A 22,678-nucleotide genomic window follows, 5' to 3' on the forward strand; every position below is an offset into this window, starting at 1 on the left:
AAATATCCCATGTTCATGAATAGGAAGGCTCAACATTGTTAAGATGGTAATACTCCCCAAACTGCTTTATAGGTTCAGTGCAATCCTCATCAGAATCCTAGCTGACTTCTTTGAAAATTGACAAGCTGATTCTAAAATTCATATGGAATTTCACGGTACCCAGGATAGCCAAAATAATCTTAAATAAGAAGAACAAAGTAGGATTTGTGCTTTCTGATTTCAAAACTTACTACAAAGCAACAGTAAATAAGACATTTTGGTACTGGCATAAGAATAAACATATGTATCAATGGAAAAGAACTGAGAGTTCAGAAATGAACCCTTACATTTATGGTCTACTGATCTTTAGCAACAGTGCCAAGAGCATTCAATGGGGAAAGAATAGTCTTTTCAAACAAAGGGTGTGGAACAACTAGATAACCGCACACAAAAGGATGAAACTGAACCCTTACTTTACATCATATCAAAAAATTAACTCAAAATGGATCAAAGACCTAAATGTAGGAGCTAAAACTATAAAACTCTTAGAAGAAAACATGGGGGTAAAATCTTTATGGCACTGAATTTGGCAAAGGATTCTTAGATATGACACCAAAAGCATGAGCAATGAAAGAAAAAAAATAGACTGGACTTCATCAAAATTAAAAACAATTATGCTTTAAAGCACACCATCAGGAAAATGAAAAAGCGACCCACAGAAAAAGAGAAAATATATTCTATTCTCATTATTCGCAGTAATTATGTTCTATAAAGTCACCACAATTACTATATTGGTAAATATTGAACCATTGCCCCTAAGGGAAATACAGGATTAGGTTACTGTGAGCCTCTGGTCACAACATTTTTGTCAACCAATCAACACATAACCTTGTTTTACGTCTGTTACTGCTTAAAGACACCTTATTTAATACATACGGTATTGTTGATTCACTAATGTTGAACTCATGACCAACAGGACTATAACTTATGCCTGAATGAGGCTCACCTAACATATGTATTTTCTCCATAAGGCACATCACAGCCTTCTTGTGCTTAGGGACACTAGACAGCATTTCAGCACTATGCTTGGGAGAATTTAAACAGCAAACTGACCAATGAAAAGCACATACAAAAGAACATTCTATCCTACCGAGAGTGCTAGTTTTCAATCCTTAGCATAACCACATGAAACCCCCTTTATAACACATTTCCCCCTCCGTGTTCACTTCAGTGAATTTTTTCACTGGTGTGTGTTCTCTGTCTGACAAACAGACTCATTTTTGTTTTTTAAAGTCCTTTTGATCTTTATTTTATTATTTGGCAACCCTTACCCACGCTCTTGGGCTCCCATTCCTCTCATTTCTTATCACATTTGCCTCTCTTCTTGCACCTTCATTCTTTCCTTCCTTCTAATTTATAATCCGCTCCTAGAATTCCCAAACAAGGGATCTCAGGACTGCTATCATCACAAACCATAGTTCTCTTTCTTTTGCTCAACACCTTCACCTACTGAGCTCTATTCACATCCATCCCAGTGTCTGGAATGTCTTCCCACCTCCCATTGGCATCTTCACCTGTTGAAATCCAGCCAGTATTTAGAAGTCCACTTTAAATTGCCTGGGAAAGTACTGCCTCACAAAGAAGCCCTCCCAGGACTTCCCTGGTGGCACAGTGGTTAAGAATCCGCCTGTCAATGCAGGGGACACAGGTTCGAGACCTGGTCTGGGAAGAACCCACATGCCATAGAGCAACTAAGCCTGTGTACCACAACTACTGAGCCTGCACTGTAGAGCCCACGAGCCACAACTACTGAGCCCACGTGCCACAACCACTGAAGCCCGCACACCTAGAGCCCGTGCTCCGCAACAAGAGAAGCCACCACAATGAGAAGCCCGTGCACCACAACAAAGAGTAGCCCCTGCTCGCTGCAATTAGAGAGAGCCAGCGTGCAGCAATGAAGACCCAATGCAGCCAAAAATAAATAAATAAATAAATAAATTTTATTTTAAAAAAATACACTTTAAGAAGCCCTCCCAATAACCTTGGTTCTCTTAAAATCTTTGCTGTAATTTTCTCATGTCATTTGTTACTTTCCATCAGGGGCTTCAGCTATTCATAGTATTCAATTAATATTCATATAAGACAGAAAGCTCTTTGAAATTCAGGATATTTATGAGCAAAAGATAAGTTCTCCATAGCCATCCCAGAGTAAGCTTCAGCTACATTTATTTGGCCTTTGAGCTCTTCTACTTTTTGCATTTTATATATATATATATATATATATATATATATATACACACACACACACACACATATATATACATGTATATATATGTATATATAGCGCTTCATATTTAAAAACATTTTTCAATGTAATTTCTCATTTAGTCCTCAGAAGAATTCTGAAAGATAATTATTTTTATTAGTTCTATTTTACAGATGAAGGAACTTAGAGTTAAGGGGCCTGATGAATGTCATACAATGATAACTAGTTGATCCAGTTTGCAAACCCCACTCACTACTTTCTGCTGATGGGGTCGTCAATAAAAACTGGGGCCTTCTATGGGATACCTTACTAAAGTGGTTGGCAAAGCCATGCACTCAGTACTTCTTCTTCATTGTGCTACAGAATTTGACAATGTTATAGTCTTTAGCACCCTGGATTTCCCTATTAACAAACCACCTAGTAATATCCTGCACTCTGGCTGGTTAAAATCAGCTCACATTTCCTCAAGTTGACATTTATTTATTTATTTTTTACTCAAAGAAAGGGAGGTTTATTATTAGGATGCAAAGATAGCTCATGGAAACTAGGACCAGGAAACAGAACCAGGCCCCGAGAAGGAACTTCCAGATTAGGGACAATTATGAACCATCTCTCGGGATCTGGAGCTCTCAGTTCAAATTCTCAAAAGTGAAGATCTGACTAAGTTGACATTTAATATCTACGTAATTCTAGTGAGTTGTCTAGTCTATTGATGAATCCATCTCAAAGTCACAGGATGCTGAAAACTAACAAAGAAGAGACAGAGGCAATCTCCAAAAACAAACATCTCTATTTCATGGGCAAAGGTCATACAGACAGGCTGACAATTCCTTGATAATATCCCATCTGATAATGATGGGAAGAGACAAAGTAGGAAGACATGGCAAAACACTATAATGACAGAACAGATTTTTCCTCTAATTTATGAAAACCTATTCAAAATGTGTCATTCTGAGGATCTTGAAAACACATATGGCCTCATTTCTATGAGTCCAGCCTGGAATCATGGAATCCACAAATCAACTCTGCGATTCTTAACCCAGATAGGCCTTTATCTTCTTATAAACTGCTCTAAGATTCTAAAGGAACACAAGTTCCCATAAATAGGGTCTTGGCAAGAACAATGCCTCTCATTTAAGAAATTCTGTTCTTCTCAGCTATACTTTAAGTTTCCTGTGGTTGGGGACTAGTTTGTAAATCTTCTAATATCTCTCCTTAGCATCTCACTGCCTTGTACAGACAATGCCTAGTGAATGTTCCTTGCCTTGAATTAGATTAATTCAAACAGAAAAGTTGACAAAGAAGACAATTCTACATTCAGCATAGATACGACAATGTACTTATCAAGAAGTTAGGTCTAAACAGTGCTCTGTATTAGAGAGGGAAGATTTGATTCTTGTTCTGATCCCTTCACCTATTCCTGTGTATTTGCAGGTAGCAGATTAACAGAAATCCCTTCCACATATGAGAAAATTGATGCACATGATTTAATTTCTAAAAATTTCATACAGAAAAATATTTAACAGCTTATCAGAATTAGTTATCCTACACATGGTACATTTAGACTACTTGCTTAATTTGTGACAAATAATTTTTAAATAAGAATTATTCATACATACGTTAAAAAAAAGAAATGTTATGTTTTCCTTCAGGGATTTTTTTAAATTATTTAATTTACTAAACAATAAAATGCCCTAATGGTTTAAGCCAAACACTCTTCTTTGGCTCCCAAATGTTTTCAGAAATAACTTTTTCCTTGTTAATTTCTAAATCTTGGCTGCATTTCCCACTAATTTCAAACATATGTCATATACGAAATATGTTATTTTTCCAAGCCTAATTTTGGCAGGAGGGGATTTTTAGAACTGGCGTAGAAAGATTCGGGGACAAACAAACAGGACAGCTTGAAGCTGCCACAACTCCATAATGAATTTATCTTTTTCATCTATCTCCAGATCCACAAAGGCAAGGGCAATTATGAGGGATGAGTGGGCTCTGATAAAATTTCAACATGAGGTAAAACATACCTTGAAGCTTTATATCTTACCCTATAACGTGCTTTCCAAAAAGAATCACTCACTCATAGTAATAACTTTTGTAGGATATAAGATGTGAAGTGAACCTAAGACCCTGAAATCCTGATATTATCACTCTGGTTCCCTGACATTTACAGTCAAAAGGAATAAACAGGTAAAGCAATGTAAAAAGTTCTTCTTAACCTTCAAAAGATTCACTAAACTGATATCATTTGGAAAGCAACAGACATTTCCTATTGCATAAAATCTATTTACTCTAAAACTGATTTTGTGAGGAACTACTAAGTACTCAATAGATAAAAAGAATGTGAATTCATCAGAACTATCTAGATCAGTACTTGAGGACTAAGACATACTCTAAGGCACACGTTTTTTCCCTTATAAACACTGATTCTTCCTTACACGAGGTAAGTAGGAAGAAAGCTAGTGTAATAAAAAGAAACCTTGTCTGGAGGCATGAAACAGGGTTCTAGTCCCAATTCCACCCTGTTCTAAAAAAGTTGATTGAGTGCAATGGCCATAATTATTCACCCCTCCCTATATCTACAACATTTAAAATGTTACTTTGTATTTCATCAATAGATAGAGTCTATTTTGTCAACCCTTGTGACTTGCTTAGCTAATAAAATGCAAAGGAAGAGACATTTTTGCCAGTTCCAAACCAAGGCCTCCAGAGATATGGTACACTTTTTGTGCTCTGCTACCCCACACCCGTTTCATCACAAGAACATGCCTGAGCTAGTCTGCTGGAGAATGAGACACATGGAACAGAGGTAAACCAGTGCAGTGACCCAGGTGAGGCCCTAGACACATGAGCAAGCAGAGCCAAGATTAGCAAAGTCAAATAGCCAATTCACAGCTGACCGTAGACATGTGAGTGAGCCTCACCAGGCCCAGTTCAAATCAGCAGAAACCACCGGCTGAGTTACAGACAGCTAGTCTAAGCTTCTGGTTGCCATTCTAAGATTCTAAATTTGAATTTTTTTAAATGTAGCAATATCTAACTGGTACCTCTAGCCTACTCAAGGGACCCCCTTGCTAAACTAACAGAATAGTGCAGGTAATTAATAGCAAGTATCTTTGAGAAATCTATCTATGTAAATTACTACTAATAAATCTAAGTTTTAGGACAGTGTTAAAATAAAAGTCTACAAATGGTTTGTTGCTTATAAAGACCTGCATGTTCTCTATCAGAATTAAGTATTAAATTTTGGCCCAAATGTGAAAACTGGCTCAGTTACAGATCAGCACATGGCACATATTCAAATACCAAGAGGAGGTTGATTCAAAGATTTGAAAAGGTTTAAAAATTCAAACAATAAAATTATTTTTGTATGTCATTGATTTTTAAATAAAGAGATTATTTTAGCAACTTAATTGTTCAATTCAATTTTTAAAAACTTGCTTTCACTTAGACTTATTGTACTTTTAAATTTCCCTTAGACTTAGTTTTAAATGGCATCTAGCTGGCTGCTGCTCTCTTCTCCAAAAATATCTTAAAGGACCCAGAAAAAAAAGATAAAAAACAGCAACACTAAAAACTGACTAACTATTGTCTAAATTTGGAGGGAATTTCCTTTAACTATTAAACCAATGGAGCTTAAATGAGCAAAGCAGGCAATGAATGATCCATGCATCACTCTGAAAACAAGGATGGCCCACCTAAAGGGTGAAGAATTTTCTTTCTCACCCACTCTCTGACCCTCTGGCTTGGACAGGCATGCTTATATCCAACCAGAAAAAAATGATTAACTACATCTCAACTGAGTGAAAAGAGGTATGATAAAACCATAATACCGTTTCCACTTTCCCTCCTCAGACTCCCCAACATCTTTTTATATCCTGCAACATCCAAAAAATATGAAGACAGAGAAGGCAAAGAGCACATGAGGATCAGAAGTCACACATTATATCTAGGTGGTGTGACCCACCTAGTTTTATCTAGTAGGAAGAAGAGACTAGAAGAACTACTTCTAGTACTACTACTTTTAAAAGTTTAATTTAGGAGACTAATACATACTTTATTAACTCAGATTGCCAGAGAATCAGACTTGGGGCTAAGAGGTGATACTATCATGATTTAGTTAGAACCAATTTGGTAAATGCCTACCATCTAGACACTAGAATTTACACCAGAAACTAAGTATATCTAGCCACGATGTAGTTAAATATGAGTCAGTCAACTCCCAAGTCAACAATAAGAAAATCTATCTTTACATATACTGTGTTAACAGATACTAGATTCGATATTATATTTCAAGAAGAAATTTTTAAAAAGAAAATAATTATTGAAATAAAGCCAGTAGACTTCCACTTCAGGGAATGTGGAGTAGACGTACTTTTCCCTATTTCTCCTGCTAATAGGTACAAGTAAAATATACAGGATACGTTTTATACAAAACAAATATAAAAGCACTCTGAAAGAGAAGAGAAAACAAGACAGACCAGCTAGGGACCTCAGGATTGAAGGAAAGACCTGATGGTGAGTGAGCTTCCTTGGTTTTCCTATTGCCTCATATATCCCAAATTTGGAGCTGAAGAATCTGAAAGCCAGAGAATGCCAAAAGAAATCCATACCAAGACAAAACATAGTTAAACTTCTGAAAACTAAAGACAAAACAAAAATCTTCAAAGCAGCTGGGAAATGATACAGCTATAAGAGGGAAACAATTCAAATGACAGTGGATTTCTTATCAGAAATCATGGTGACCACAAGGAAGTGGCACATTTTTTCAAGAATCAAAATAACGTAGTTTTGAAATCAGAATCCTATATTCAGTGAAAATATCTTTCAGGAATAAAGGGAAAATCAATATATTCTCAAAGGAAAGAAAACTAAAATAATTTGTTGCCAGCAGATACACCCTTTAAAAATGGCTAAAAGCCATTATCTAAATGAAATCAAATGATTAAAGTAGGAATCATGAAACATCAGGAATGTCTTCTTGAAAGAAGACAGTAAGTAAAAATATTGATAAATAGAATTGACTTTCCTTCTCCTCTTGAGTCTCCTAAAGTATGTTTGATGGTTGAAACAAAATTGTAACACTATCTGATGTGGTTTTAAATGTTGTCTCAGAAACATTTAGGCCAACTTTATTATAAATGGTGAAGGGCAAAAGGAGGTAAAGGAAGATAAGGTTTCTACACTTCATGAAAATTGGTTGAATAACCACATCACTAGAATGATAATTATGTCTAGGTAATGTAATAGCTAAAACAGCCATTCAAAAGCTATGTAAAAAGATATACTCAAAACCACTATAAATATCATGTTCACAGCACCAAAAAACAAAACAAAAACACCATATATAAATCAAAATTAAATTCTCAAAATATTTTCAGTAACCTACAGGAAGACAGGAAAAAGAAAAAGGAGGGGGAAAAAAAGAAAGAATAGAAAAAAAAGTAAAATAGCAGACTTAAGTCCTAATATATTAAAATTATATTAATGTGAATGGTCTAAATACATTAAAAGACAGAGACTAGGATGGTAGATTAAGAAACAAGACCCAACTATATGCTATCTACAAGAAATTCACTTCAAATATAACAATATAGGCAGGTTGAAAGTGAAACGATGGAAAAAGATGTAACAGGCAAATATTAATCTAAAGAAAACAGAGGTGGCTACATTAATATCAGATAAAATAAACTTCAGAGCAAAGTAAATTACCAGAAACAGGGAGGAACATTATATGATATAAGGATCAATCCACCAAGATTAGCAATCTTAAATGTATATATACCAAACAACAGAGCTGCAATACATGTAAAGCAAAAATTGTTAGAACTGAAAAAGAAATAGAAAAATGTACAATTATAGTTGAAGACTTCAACAATCCTCTCTCAATAATTGATAGAACAACTAGACAGAAAAGCAGCAAGGATACAAAAGAACTCACCAACACCATCAACCAATAGGACCTGATCAACATTTATAGAACATTCCACCCAACCAGAGCAGAATATCCATTCTTTTCAAGTACCCACAGAAAATATACCAAGATAAACTATGTCCAGGACCATAAAATAAACTGCAACAAATTTAAGATAATTGAAATCATACAGAGTGTGTTCTCTGACCACAACAGAATCAAACTAGAAATCAATAAAAGATAACAGGAAAATCTCCAAACACTTGGAATCTAAATAACACACTTCTGAATAAACTGTGGATTAAAAGGAAGTCTCAAAGGGAATCATAAAAAATAAACTGAATGAAAGAAAATAAAAATGTCTGAAATTTTATGAGACAAAATTAAAGCATTGCTGTGAGGGAAAATGACAGTACTAAATGCACACATCAGAAAAGAGAAAAAGTCCAAATCAATTATCTAAGTTCCCAACCCAAGAATCTAGAAAAAGAAGAGCAAAAGAAACCAAAGCAACCATAGGAAGAAAACAATAAAAATAAGAGCAAAAAATCAATGAAACAGAAAAAAAAAAATAGAGAAAATCAGTGAAACGAAGAGCTGGTCCTTTGAAAAGATCAATAACATTGCCAATGTACTAACAGGAATGATAAAGAAAAGAAAGAAAGATGACACAAATTTTAATATCATTAACGAAACAGAGGACATAAGTACAGATCCTATAGATATCAAACAGATAATAAGGAAATACTATAAATAACTCTACACACATAAATATGACAATTTAGATGAAATGGACCAGTTCCTCAAAAAATCACAAATTATTACAACTTATTCACTATGAAATATTAGATGAATAACTCTATAACTAATAAGGAACTTGAATTATAATTTTTAAATGTCCATAAAAGAAATCTCCAGGCCCAGATGATTGTTCTGGAGAACTCAATAAAACATGTAAAGAAGAATTAATACCAATTCTACACAAGCTTTTACAGAAAACAGCAGAGGAGAGAGCACTTCTCGGTTCACTTTATGAAGTTAGTATTACTCTGATACAAAACCAAACAGATCAAGCACACAAAAAAGAAGACTACAGACCAATACCCCGCATGAGTATAGGAGCAAAAATCCTTAACAAAATATTAACAAATAGAATTCAGCAGTTAAGAAAAAAAAAAAGAATTATACTTCATGACTAAGTGGAAATTATTCCAAGAATGAAAGCCTGGCTCAATATTTTAAAAATCTATAACAGGCTAATAAAAATCACAGCATCGGGGCTTCCCTAGTGGCACAGTGGTTGAGAGTCCGCCTGCCGATGCAGGGGACATGGGTTCGTGCCCCGGTCCGGGAGGATCCCACATGCCGCGGAGCGGCTGGGCCCGTGAGCCATGGCCGCTGAGCCTGCACGTCCGGAGCCTGTGCTCTGCAACGGGAGAGGCCACAACAGTGAGAGGCCCGTGTACCGCAAAAAAAAAAAAAAAAAAATCACAGCATCATATTAGTCAATGCAGAAAAACATTTGACAAAATTCACATCCATTCATGTTTTCAAAAAAAACTCTCAGAAAAACAGACAAAGGAGGGAACTTCCTTAACTTGATAAAGAGCATCTACCAAAAACTACTAACATAATACTTACGGTGAAAGACTAAGATCAGGAGCAAAGGATATCCACGTACCTCACTCTTACTCAACATAGTAAAGGAAACTCCAACCAGTGCAGGAAGCAAAAACAGTGAAGAGAGATCAGAAAGAAAGAAATTATCTATATTTGCAGATGATATGATTGTGTACACAGACAATCCCAATGAACCAAAAGAAAACTCCTAGAATGAATAAATGAGCTCAGCAAGGTCACAGGATTCAAAATAAACATTTTTTGGTATTTTTAAATAAGAGCAGTGAGTATGTGAATCCCAAAATTAAAAGCAGAATTCTACTTACAATTTCTCAAGAAAAAATACAGGACTTGCATGCTGAAAACTAAAAAACACTGATGAGAGAATTCAAAGAATATCTGAATAAATGAAAAGATGTAACAAGTTCATGGACTGGAAGCTCACTGTAGTAAAGATGTTATTTCTCTCTGACTTGATGCACTAGCGTAACACAATTCCTATCAAAATCCCAGCAAGATTTCTTATAGACAATATTATTCTAAAATATATATGGAAAGGTAAAAGAACTAGAATAGCTAAAACAATTTTGAAAAAGAAGAAAAAAGTGGTAGGGATCACTCTACCTGATTGCAAATTTTGTTACACACTTTTACAATTAACCCTTAAACAATGTGGGCATTAAGGGTGTCGATCCCCATACAGTTGAAAGTCTGCATATAATCTGCAGTTAGCCCTCTGTATCTTTGGTTCTTCATTCTCAGATCTGCAGATAATGTACTATTGTAGTACATATTTATTGAAAAAATCCATGTATAAGTGGACCAGTGCAATTCAAACTTGTGTTGTTCAAAGATCAACTGTATATATATATGTATACATATGTGTGTATGTATATACATATATGTGTGTGTATGTGTGTGTATATATATATATATGACCATATACAACATTCAAGACTGTGTGTGGCATTGATGGAGGAAGAAACACATAGATCAATGATGCAGAATAGACAACCCAGAAATAAACTCACACATATATGTCCAACTGATTTTGACAAAGTATAAGAACAATTCAGTGGAGTAAAAACAGCTTTTCAACAACAAATGGTGCTGGAACAAGTGGACATTCATGAGTAAAAAAACATAAACAAAACAAACAAACCAAAAAAGCAGAACCTTAACGTAAGTCTCATAGCTTATATAAAACTTACTCAAAATGGATCACAGACTTAAATGTAAAATATACAACTATAAGGACTTCCCTGGTGGTCCAGTGGGTAAGACTCCGTGCTCCCAATGCAGGGAGCCTGGGTTTGATCCCTGGTTGGGGAACTAGATCCCACATGCATGTCACAACTAAGAATCCACATGCTGCAACTAAGAAGTCTGCATGCCACCACTAAGAAGCCCACATGTTGGGACTTCCCTGGTGGCGTAGTGGTTAAGAATCTGCCTGCCAATGCAGGCAGGGGACACGGGTTCGAGCCCTGGTCTGGGAACTAAGCCCATGCGCCACAACTACTGAGCCTGCGCTATAGAGCCCATGAGCCACAACAACTGAAGCTCATGTGCCTAGAGCCCATGCTCCACAAGAGAAGCCACAATGAAGAGTAGAAGCAATAAGAAGCCCGCAGGCCACAATGAAGAGTAGTCCCTGCTTGCCGCAACTAGAGAAAGCCCATGTGCAGCAACGAAGACCCAATGCAGCCAAAAATAAAAATAAATTTATAAAAAAAAAAGAAGCCCACATGCCACAACTAAGACCCAGTGCAACCTAAATAAATAATAGATAGATAAATAAGTAAGTACATAAAATATTTAAATATATATATAAAAATAGGAGAAAGTCTTTGGAATCTAAAGATAGGCAAAGAGTTCACACATTTGACACAAAGGGCATGATGCATAACAGAAAAAAAATAAGTTGAACTTCCATCAAAATTAAAAAACTTTTGCTCTGCAAAAGAACCTAATGAGAGGATAAAAAGACAAGGTACAGATAGGATGAAAATATCTGCAAACTACATATGTAACATAGAAGTAGTATCTAAAATATATTAAGAACTCAGAAAACTCAAAGATAAAACATTAAATAATCCAATTAGAACATGGGCAAAAGACATGAAGAAACTTTTCACAAAAGAGATATACAGATGGCTAATAAGCATATGAAAAGATGTTCAACATTATTAGTCACTCAAAAAATAAAAATTAAAATCACAATGAGATATCACTATACAACCATCAGAGAAAATAGTGACAACATCAAATGCTGACAAGGATGCAGAGGAGGTGGACTAATGCATTGCTGGTGGAAACGTAAAATGGTACAAACACTTTGAAAAAGAAATAACATGCAACTACCATACAACCTAGCAATTGCATTCCTGGGGATTTATCCCAGAGAAATGAAGATTATGTTCACCCAAAAACCTATACACAAATGCTCATAGCAGCTTTATAGCTCAAAACTGGAAACAACCCAAATGTCTTCCAAAAGGTGAACGGTTAAGCAAACTGTGGTTTATTTACCATGGAATATTACTCAGCAATAAAAAGGATCAAACTACTGATACAACATTTTGGATGAATCTCCATAGACTTAAGATGAATGAAAAAAAAAGTCAATCCCAAAAGATTACATATTATATGACTCCATTTATATAACAGTCTTGAAATGACAAAATTACAGAAATTATAGTAGTTGCTAAGAGTTAACAGTGCTGAGTGAGATAGAAGTGGGTATGTATATAAAAGGGCAACCTGAGAGATTCTCGTGGTGATAAAAATGATCTGTATATTGAGTATCAATGTCAATATCCTGTACTATAGTTTTGCAAGATATTATCACTGGGTCAAACTTGGCAAAGTATATACATGGGAGATCTCTCCATATTATTTCTTACAAATGCAGGTGAATCTACAACTACTGCAAAATTTTAAAGTTTAATTAAAATAAAACAAGATTAAAATTTTGGAAAAAAAATCTGTGATGTTCCAGAATATTTCATAGTAGTGAAGACTTCTATTACTAAATTTAAAAAGAAGTGTTAATAAATAAGGCACGTAATTCAAGATTTTCAACTTTATGCAGTGGCAGTATTATAGCCAATGAGGTTTATCTGAGGCACAATTACTGATAATCGAAAAGAATTTGGGGGTAATAAAACAATAAAACAAACTTAAGAAACAGGAGACATTAAAAATAAGCATAAAAATAATGAATAAGTAACTATAGGAACTGTTGAATTAACTTTTGTAGATCTAAGGAAAGAAAAATTATAATAAAATGGACAAATTTCAGTAACAAAAGTTACTAAAAATATAAATTTAAAGCTTAGAAAGGAGAAAATGGATTTTTTTAAAAAAACAGAGACAATTAAAATAGAAAATACATAAGAAAATACATAAGATTACATTTCAACCAAAATTTGAAAAAGTTGATAAAACACAAATTGCCTGGGAAAATACAAGCAAAATTAATTTAAGAAACAAAAATTTGAAATGCATTTTCAGCTATAAGTGGTGCACAGTAAAAGACTAACCTTGCCCTAAAACCAGTCTTGCCCTTTTTCCCTCAACTCCTTGAAGGTAACCTCTAAACCTCTGGCATATCCTGCCTGATAAGAATGTTTTTGTTTACCTGGGGTCCTTGGGTCATGCCACATAGTCTCTGCTAATAATATGATTTATGGTTGGGGGAGGGTGCTTTGGGCCACATGGCAGCAGATAAGGAGCTCTGGAGGAGCTACAGACTAAGATCAGTCACACAGATGGTCAACCATGTCTACATGACCAAGGCCAGATGAAAACTGGACACCAAGGCTTGGGTGAGCTTCCTTGGTTGCAATATTCCATGTATATTGCCACATACCATTACTGGGAGAAGTAAGCACTGTCTGCAGGACTCTTCTTGAAAAGGACAATGGGAAACTCTGTAGTTGTGTCTCCGTACCCTGCTCCATGTGCCTGTTCCCTTGGTTGATTTTAACTTGTTCTTTTCACTGTAATAAACTGTAACTGTGAGTATACCAGCTTTACTGAGTGCTGTGACTCATTCTAGTGAATTCTTAAACCTGATGGTGGTCTTGGAGACCTCAGAACATGAAGTAAGTGTCAGAAGCAAAGACGGTCTTGGGGACCTGCTGAACTTTTCGGAGAGAGAAAAGCGCTTAACAAAATTACTACAGAATTGAGATTGGTTCAAGATGGCATACTAGAAGGACATGCTCTCACTCCCTCTTTTGAGAACACCAGAATCACAACTAACTGCTGAACAATCATCGACAGGAAGACACTTGAACTCACCAAAAAAGACACACCACATGCAAAGACAAAGGAGAAGCTGTAATGAGATGGTAGGAGGGGCGCTATCACAATAAAATCAAATCCCATAACTGCTAACTGGGTGACTCACAAACTGAAGAACACTTATACCACAAAAGTCCACCCACTGGAGTGAAGATTCTGGGCCACACGTCAGGCTTCCCAAGCTGGGGGTCTGGCAACAGGTGGAGGAATTCCTAGAGAATCAGACTTTGAAGGCTAGCAGGATTTGATTTCATTACAAGACTTCGGCAGAACTGAGGAAAATAGAGACTCCACTCTTGGAGGGGACACACAAAGTAGTGTGTGCATCGGGACCAAGGGAAAGGAGCAGTGACCCCATAGGAGACTGAACCAGACCTACCTGCTAGTGTTGGAGAGTCTCCTGCAGAGGGGGTGGGGGGCAGCTGTGGCTCACCAAGGGACAAGAACACTGGCAGCAGATGTTCTGGGAAGTACTCCTTGGTGTGAGCCCTCCCAGAGTCAGCCAATAGCCCCACCAAAGAGCCCAGGTAGGCCCCAGTGTTGGGCTGCCTCAGGCCCAATAACCAACAGGGAGGGACCCCAGCCCCACCCATCAGCAGACAAGCAGATTAAAGTTTTACTGAGCTCTGCGCATCAGAGCAACAGTCAGCTCTAACCACCACCAGTCCCTCCCATCAGGAAACTCGCACAAGCCTCTTAGATACCCTAATCCACCAGAGGGCAGACAGCAGAAGCAAGAAGAACTACAATCCTGCAGCCTGTGGAACAAAAACCACATTCACAGAAAGAGAAACAAGATGAAAAGGCAGAGGGCTATGTACCAGATGAAGGAACAAGATAAAACCCCAGAAAAACAATGAAATGAAGTGGATATAGGCAAACTTCCAAAAAAATAATTCAGAATAATGATAGTGAAGATGATCCAAGACCTTGGGAAAAGAATGGAGGCAAAGATCAAAAACATGCAAGAAATATTTAACAAAGATATAGAACAATTAAAGAACAAACAAACAGGGATGAACAATACAGTAAGTGAAATGAAATATACACAAAAAGGAATCAATAGCAGAATAACGGAGGCAGAAGAACGGATAAGTACCTGGAAGACGGAATGATGGAATTCACTGCTGCGGAACAGAATAAAGAAAAAAAATAAAAAGATATGAAGACAGCCTAAGAGACCTCTGGGACAACATTAAACGCAAAAACATTCACACTATAGGGGTCCCAGAAGGAGAACAGAGAGAGAAAGGACTCGAGAAAATATATGAAGAGGTTATAGTCAAAAACTTCCCTAACATGGGAAAGGAAATAGCCACCCAAGTCCAGGAAGCACAGAGAGTCCCATACAGGATTTACCGAAGGAGAAACACACCGAAAAACACAGTAATCAAACTGGCAAAAATTAAAGACAAAGAAAAACTATTGAAAGCAGCATGGGAAAAACGACAGATAACATACAAGGGAACTCCCATAAGGTTAACAGCTGATTTCTCAGCAGAAACTCTACAAGCCAAAAGGGAGTGGTATGATATACTTAAAGTGATGAACCTACAACCAAGATTACTCTACCCAGCAAGGATCTCATTCAGATTCAATGGAGAAATCCAAAGCTTTACAGACAAGCAAAAGCTTAGAGAATTCAGCACCACCAAACCAGCTCTACAAGAAATGCTAAAGGAACTTCTCTAAGGGGGAAAAACAAGAGAAGAAAAGGACCTACAAAAACAAACCCAAAACAATTAAGAAAATGGTCATAAGACCATACATATCGATAATCACCTTAAACGTGAATGGATTAAATGCTCCAACCAAAATACACAGGCTTGCTGAATGGATACAAAAACAAGACCCATCTATATGCTGTCTTCAAGAGACCCACTTCAGACCTAGGAACACATACAGACTGAATATGAGGGGATGGGAAAAGATAATCCATGCAAATGGAAATCAAAAGAAAGCTGCAGTGGCAATGTTCAGATAAAATAGCCTTTAAAATAAACAATGTTACAAGAGACAAGGAAGGACACTACGTAATGATCAAGGGATCAATCTAAGAAGAAGATATAACAGTTATAAATATATATGCCCCCAACATAGGAGCACCTCAATACATAAGGGAACTGCTAAAAGCTATAAAAGAGAAAATCAACAGTAACACAGTAATACTGGGGGACTTTAACACCTCACTTAACCAATGGACAGATCATCCAAAATGAAAATAAATAAGGAAACAGAACCTTTAAATGACATAATAGACCAGATAAATTGCATTTATATTTATAGGACATTCCAACCAAAAACAGCAGATTACACTTTCTTCTCAAGTGCACACGGAACATTCACCAGAATAGATCACATCTTGGGTCACAAATCAAGCCTACGTATATTTAAGAAAACTGAAATCATATCAAGCATATTTCAGACCACAACGGTATGAGATTAGAAATGAATTACAAGGAAAAAAACGTAAAAAACACAAACACATGGAGGCTAAACAATATGTTACTAAATAAATAAGAGATCACTGAAGAAATCAAAAAGGAAATCAAAAAATACCTGGAGACAAATGACAATGAAAACACAACAATCCAAAACCTATGGGATACAGCAAAAGCAGTTCTAAGAGGGAAGTTTATAGCTATAAAAGCCTACCTCAAGAAACAAGAAAGATCTCAAATAAACACCTAAAAAAACTAGAGAAAGAAGAACAAACAAAACCCAATGTCAGCAAAAGGAAAGAAATCATAAAGATCACAGCACAAATAAATGAAATAGAAACAAAGAAAACAATAGCAAAGATCAATAAAACTAAAAGCTGGCTCTTTGAGAAGATAAACAAAATTGATAACCATTAGCCAGACTCATCAAGCAGAAGAGGGAGAGGACTCAAATCAATAAAATTAGAAATGAAAAAGGAGAAGTTACAACAGACACTGCAGAAATACAAAGCATCCTAAGAGACTATTACAAGCAATTCTACACCAATAAAAGGAACAACCAGGAAGAAATGGACAAATTCTTAGAAAGGTATAACCTTCCAAGACTGAACCAGGATGAAATAGAAAATATGAACGACCAATCACGAGTAATGAAATTGAAACTGTGATTAAAAATCTTCCAACAAACAAAATTCCAGGACCAGATGGCTTCACAGGTGAATTCTATCAAACATTTAGAGAACAGCTAACACCCATCCTTCTCAAAGTCTTCCAAAAATTGCAGAGGGAGGAAAACTTCCAAACTCAGTCTATGAGGCCACCATCACCCTGATACCAAAACCAGACAAAGATACTACAAAAAAAGAAAATTACAGACCAATATCATTGATGAACATAGATGGAAAAATCCCCAACAAAATACTAGCAAACGGAATCCAACAACACATTAGAAGGATCATACCCCATGAATCAGTGGGATTTATCCCAGAGATGCAAGGATTCTTCAATATATGCAGACCAATCAATGTGATACAGCATATTAACAAATTGAATAAAAGCATTATGATCATCTCAATAGATGCAGAAAAAGCTTTTGACAAAATTCAATACCCATTTATGATAAAAACCCTCCAGAAACAGGCATAGAGGGAACCTACTTCAACATATTAAAGGTAATATATGACAAACCCACAGCAAACATCATTCTCAATGGTGAAAAACTGAAACCATTTCCTCTAAGATCAGGAACAAGACAAGGATGTCCACTCTCACCACTATTATTCAACATAGTTTGGAAGTCCTAGCTGTGGCAATCAGAGAAGAAAAAGAAATAAAAAGAATACAAATTGGAAAAGAAGAAGTAAAACTGTCACTGTTTGCAGATGACATGATACTATACATAGAAAATCCTAAAGATGCCACCAGAAAACTACGAGAGCTAATCGATGAATTTGGTAAAGTTGCAGGATACAAAATTTATGCACAGAAATCTCTTGCATTCCTCTACATTAATGATGAAAAATCTGAAAGAAAAATTAAGGAAACACTCCCATTTACCACTGCAACAAAAAGAATAAAATACCTAGGAATAAACCTACCTAGGGAGACAAAAGACCTGTATTCAGAAAACTATAAGACACTGTTGAAAGAAATTATCGATGATACCAACAGATGGAGAGATATACCATGTTCTGGGATTCCAAGAATCAATATTGTGAAAATGACTATATTACCCAAAGCAATCTACAGATTCAATGGAATCCCTATCAAATTAAAAATGGCATTTTTTATGGAACTAGAACAAAAAATCTTAAAATTTGTATGGAAACACAAAAGTCCCCAAATAGCCAAAGCAGTCTTGAGGGGAAAAAACAAAGCCGGAGGAATCAGACTCCCTGACTTCAGATTATACTACAAAGCTACAGTAATCAAGACAATATGGTACTGGCACAAAAACAGAAATATACATCAATGGAACAGGATACAAAACCCAAAGATAAACCTACGCCCCTGTGGTCAACTAATCTATGACAAAGGAGGCAAGGATATACAATGGAGAAAAGACACGCCCTTCAATAAGTGGTGCTGGGAAAACTGATCAGCTACATGTAAAAGAATGAAATTAGAACACTCCCTAACACCATACACAAAATTAAACTCAAAATGGATTAGAGATCTAAATGTAAGGCCGGACACTATAAAACTCTTAGAAGAAAACACGAAGAACACTCTTTGACATAAATCACAGCAAGATCTTTTTTGATCCACCTCATACAGTAATGGAAATAAAAACAAAAATAAACAAATGGAACCTAATGAAACTTAAAAGCTTTTGCACAGCAAAGGAAACCATAAACAAGACAAAAAGACAACCCTCAGAATGGGAGAAAATATTTGCCATTGAATCATCGGACAAAGGATTAATCTCCAAATTATATAAACAGCTCATGCAGCTCAATATTAAAAAACAAACAACCCAATCCAAAAATGGGCAGAAGACCTAAATAGACATTTCTCCAAAGAAGACATACAGATGGCCAAGAAGCACATGGAAAGCTGCTCAACATCGCTAATTATTAAAGAAATGCAAATCAAAACTACAATGAGCTATCACCTCACACCAGTTAAAAGGGGCATCATCAGAAAATCTACAAACAACAAATGCTGGAGAGGGTGTGGAGAAAAGGGAACCCTCTTGCACTGTTGGTGGGAATGTAAATTGATACAGCCGCTATGGAGAACAGTATGGAGGTTCCTTACGGAACTTAAAATAGAATTACCATGTGACCCAGAAATCCCATTACTGGGCATATACCCAAAGAAAATCGTAATTCAAAAAGACACATGCACCACAATGTTCATTGCAGCACTATTTACAATAGCCAGGTCATGGAAACAACGTAAATGTCCATCAGCAGATGAATGGATAAAGAAGGTATGGTACATATATACAATGGACTATTACTCAGCCACAAAAAGGAACGAAATTGGGTCGTTTGTAGAGACGCGGATGCATCTAGAAACTGTCATACAGAGTGAAGTAAGTCAGAAAGACAAAAACAAATAGCGTATATTAACACATGTATGTGGAACCTAGAAAATGGTACAGATGAACCAGTTTTCAAAGCAGAAATTGAGACACAGAAGTAGAGGAAAAACATATGGACACCAAGGGTGGAAAGCGGCGGTGGGTGGGGGTTGTGGTGTCATAAATTGGGAGATTGGGGCTGACATGTATACACTGATGTGTATAAAATGAATGACTAATAAGACAATAAATAAATAAATAAACAAACAACAAGAAAAAAGAAAATTACTGCAAAACCAGATGATTTTACTGTAAATTATTTGAAATGTCTAAGTAATTAGTGATCCCCTTGTTGTAGAAATTATACACAAATATTTTAAGATGCCAAGTGAACCAATTAATTTTTATGAAATTAACATTAAAATGATACAAAATCTAATTTTTAGAAATAGCAAACCAATCAAAACATGCTAAGTAAAAAAAGCCAGTCACAAAGACCTACACCTTGTATGATTCCATTTATATGAAAGGTCTAGAACAGGCAAATATAAAAAGATAGATATTAAATTAGTGGTTGGTGGGTGTGAAAGGAGATGGTAGAGTAGGAAAACCCTGCACTCTTCTGTCACAGGGACACCAAAATTACAACTATTTACAGAGGAACTATTGATGAGAAAGACTGGAGCCTACCAGAAAAGTTCTTCTACAACTAAAGATATAAAGAAGGAACCACAACAAGACAGGTAGAAGGGGTGGAGTCACCCATGCTCCCAGGTGGCAACCCACAAATGGGAGAATAATTACAACTGCAGAGGTTCTCCCAAAGGAGCAAGGGGTCTGAGCTCCACATTGGACTCCCCAGCCCGGGGGTCCTGCATCAGGAACACAAGCCCCCAGAACATTTGACTTTGAAGGACAGTGGGGCTTACTTTCAGAAGACCCAGAAAGCTGTGGGAAATAGACTCCACTCTTAAAGGGCACACACAATATTGCACATACTCCAGAATCCAGGGCAGAAGCAGTAAATTGAAAGGGACCTGGTTCAGAACCACCCAACCAGCTGATCTTGGAGAGTCTCATGAAGACGCAGGGGGCAACTGGTGCTCACCCTGAGGACACAGATACTGGCAGCTGATACTTTTAGTGAGCTCCTTCTACCATGTGGACACTGGTGCTGGCAAGTGTCATTTTGGAATCCTCCCTCAAGCATATTAGCCTCAGGACTGAGGCCTGCCCCAGCCCATCAGTCTGTACACACCAGAACTGGAGTGCTGCAGGCCAAGCAACTAGCCAGGCAGGAACATAGCCCCATCCCCAGCAGGCAGGGTCCCTTAAGACATCCTGAAGCCACAGCCACACCTGGACACAGCCCTGTCCACCAGAGGGCTCAGGACTTGGCCCCATACACCATTGTGCAGACACTAGACCCAGGACACTCAGGGCCCTGCATCCAGAGATCTCAGGACCCAGCTCCACCCACCAGTGGTCAGACACCAATCCTAAGACACCCTGGTCCTCAGCCCTGCTCACCAGTGAGGTGACTCTAGCCTCGGGAACAGCCTCACCCACCAGTAGGGAGGCACCAGCCTCAGGACAACCTGGCCCTGATCTCACCCACCTGAAGGCCAACACCAGCTCTGAGATACTTTGTGTCCCTCAGCCATCCATGCTGGGATTCAGCCCCACTCACCAGCAGGCCAGCACAAGCATCAGTACAAGCCAGACCCTGCAGCCAGCTGCGTCATGAAACCGGCCCCACTCACCAACAGTCCAACACCAGGTCTGGGACCCCTGGGCCCATTTACAATCATGTCAAAAAGAATAAAATACCTAAGAATAAATCTAACTAAGGAAGTGAAACACCTGTACTATGAAAACTAAAAGAAAATAATGAAAGAAATTGAAGAAGACACAAACAAATGGAAAGATATACCACATTCATGGATAAAAGAATTAATACTGTTAAAATGACCCAAGGCAATCTACAGATTCAATATAACCTCTATCAAAATACCAATGGCATTTTTCACAGAACTACAACAAATAATTTGAAATTTTGTATGGAAATACAAAAGACCCCAAATAACCAAAACTATCTTGAGGATGAAGTACAGAGCTGAAGGTATCACAGTCCCTGACTTCAGACTATATTGCAAAGCTACAGTAATCAAAACAGCATGGTACTGGCACAAAAACAAACTCACAGAGCAATGGGACAGAATAGAGAGCCAAGAAATAAACCAGCGCACTTACAGTCAATCTACAAGAAAAGAGGTAAGGATATACAATGGAGAAAATACAGTCTCTTCAATAAGCAGCACTGGGAAAACTGGACAGCTACATGGAAAAGAATGAAATTAGAACATTTCTCACACATTATACAAAAATAAACTTAAAATGGATTAAAGACCTAAATGTAAGACTGAAAACCATAAAAATCCCAGAAGAAAACACAGAACACACTTTGATATAAATCATAACAATGTTTTTTGGATCTATCTCCTAAGGCAAAGAAAACAAAAGCATAATACCATATGATATCACTTATATGTGGAATCTAAAATGTGACACAAATGAACTTATCTGTGAAACAGAAACAGACTCACAAACAAGTGAGTGGTCTCCAAGGGGGAGGGGGATGAGGGAGGGATGGATTGAGAGTTTGGGATTAGCAGATGCAAACTATTCTATAGAGAATGGATAAACAACAAGGTCCTACTGTATAGTAGAGGGAACTACATTCAACATCCTGTTATAAACCGTAATGGAAAAGACTATGAAAAAGGGTGTGTGTGTGTGTGTGTGTGCGTGTGTGTGTGTGTGTGTGTGTGTGTAACTGAATCACTTTGTTGTATAGCAGAAATTAACACAACATTGTAAATTAACTATACTTCAATAAAATAAATTGTTTTAAAAACCATAAATTTAAAAATGGGGCCTAATTAAATGTGAAAGCTCTTGCACAACAAAGGAAACCACTGCCAAAAAGAAAAGGCAACCTCATGAATGGGAGAAAAAATTCAATATTTCCAAATGATATGACCAAAAGTGATTAATATCCAACATATATAAACAGCTCATACAACTCAATATGAAAAAACCAAACAATAAGATTGAAA

General features: G+C 36.8%; 1 pseudogene; it reads left to right on the plus strand.

Annotated features, from left to right (window-relative positions):
* Positions 1–12,861: 12,861 nt before the first annotated feature.
* Positions 12,862–12,954, plus strand: LOC113620263 (uncharacterized; annotated as a pseudogene).
* The last annotated feature ends 9,724 nt before the right edge of the window (positions 12,955–22,678 follow it).

The sequence above is a fragment of the Aethalodelphis obliquidens genome, unplaced genomic scaffold (assembly GCF_003676395.1).
Source record: "Aethalodelphis obliquidens isolate GAN/ISIS:26980383/991018 unplaced genomic scaffold, ASM367639v1 scaffold7, whole genome shotgun sequence".
NCBI classification, from domain to species: domain Eukaryota; kingdom Metazoa; phylum Chordata; class Mammalia; order Artiodactyla; family Delphinidae; genus Aethalodelphis; species Aethalodelphis obliquidens.